Below are 1,876 nucleotides of genomic sequence, written 5' to 3'. Positions count from 1 at the left end.
GTCTATGTGCCTGTGGTTCTGTCAGTGTGATCATGTGATGTATCTGACCCCGGGAATGTGTCAATAAAGTTTCCCCTTCCTGGGACAATGAATTCACGGTGTTCTTATTTCAATTTCCAGGAGTGTATCAAGGGTTTGTGTTAAACTAATTTGGAAAACAGTATTAATAATTTTTTTGGTGACATCAGTTTAAATGATTAATTATTAATTGAACAAAGGAAAATCTTAATTAAAAAATAAATCCTCTATCTTTTGTTGGGCAACGGCCTTGCCGCAGTGGATACACCGGTTCCCGTGAGATCACCGAAGTTAAGCGCTGTCGGGCGTGGCCGGCACTTGGATGGGTCACCATCCAGGCCGCCATGTGCTGTTGCCATTTGTCAGGGTGCACTCAGTCTCGTGGTGCCAATTGGGGAGCTACTCGACCGAATAGTAGCGGCTCCGGTCAAAGAAAACCATCGTAACGACCGGGAGAGCGGTGTGCTGACCACACGCCCCTCCTATCCGCATCCTCATCTGAGGATGACACGGCGGTCGGATGGTCCCGATGGCCCACTTCTGGCCTGAAGACGGAGTGCTATCTTTTGTTGGCCGCCATCTTAACTTTTATCTCAGCGGCAAATTTAAATTACTTGAAACTGCAAACAATATTCCGATGTGTAAGAAATAAATGTGCACCGGTGGTACTGAACTCTATTTATAAAAGAAAAAAATTAATGGAATCAGACTGCATTTTCTAAGAACAGTGCTGATGGTATTTATTGTTGAACAAGATTTCATTGGTGATGTATGAGGCCAAAATTAAACTACGCACGAATCACGGAGAAAAATATTTCTGGTAGCATACGTCAGTGTTGTGTGCGGGTGGTATTCTGTGGTTCCTTTTCATGATCAATTTGCTAAGAATAATTAAATCCATCGAAGACAAAAATTGTAAAAGCTCTGATGTACGATCTGTAATTCTAGTGATATGAACACAACTTACAGTCAACGTTATTACACTACGTCAGCTGGAATTCTTGTGCAATTTGAACAAAATAATTATCCGGGAGAAGTTGCAGTATAAATAATGCATTATATATGTGTATAATATTGTCAGTATCCATTACAAAATCAAATAAATGCAAATGCTAAATAACAGAGTGAATTCAAACCGCAGAATACCATAGAGTATCACATCACCAATATTTTTTACATTTGTCCATGTTGATGATACGCAAAACCGCCACAACAGCTCAAGGAGTATGTGTAGTGTGTCTAGCACGCAGACAAGTTGGGTGCTGTCCTCCTCCTAACCAACACACGGCCATCAATGGCACCGAGGCAGAACCAGTTTTTATCAGAAAACTTAACAGACCTCCACTCTGCCCTACAATGAGCTCTCGCTTGACACCATTGAAGTCGCAAATAGTGACTCGGAACTGTCCTTGAAATAACCGTTTGCAACAGTTCGTCCTACTGCTCTAATTGCTGCTGCTGATGCAGTATGATACGCCAGAGCCATACGCCGAACACGACGGTCTTCCCTCACCGTAGTGCCACATGGTCGTTCGGAGACCTGTCTTCTTGCGACCGTACATTCTCCCTATCACCACCTCCAGCAGTCATGCACAATGACTGCATATCTGTCAAGTCTTTCTGCAGTATCGCAGAAGGAACATTCACCTTCTTGCAGCCCTATTATGTGTCCTCGTTCAAACCCTTTGTTTACGACGGCATCTTTGTCTACTTAAAGGCCTCTTGGTTACTCGCCACGTTCAGTCGCAAAGATAAGTAACGCTCACGACCGTTACAGCTTGTATTTAAAGCAAATCCAGTTTGCGTCCTCATGAGACTGGCGCGAAATTAGAATAGACATCATCATTCAGATGTAGAA

General features: G+C 43.1%; 1 pseudogene; it reads left to right on the top strand.

Annotated features, from left to right (window-relative positions):
* Positions 1-258: 258 nt before the first annotated feature.
* On the top strand, positions 259-376 carry LOC126413385 (5S ribosomal RNA; annotated as a pseudogene).
* Positions 377-1,876: the final 1,500 nt, after the last annotated feature.

The sequence above is a fragment of the Schistocerca serialis genome, chromosome 7 (genome assembly GCF_023864345.2).
Source record: "Schistocerca serialis cubense isolate TAMUIC-IGC-003099 chromosome 7, iqSchSeri2.2, whole genome shotgun sequence".
Classification (NCBI taxonomy): domain Eukaryota; kingdom Metazoa; phylum Arthropoda; class Insecta; order Orthoptera; family Acrididae; genus Schistocerca; species Schistocerca serialis.
This window is presented reverse-complemented; position numbering and strand designations above follow the sequence as displayed.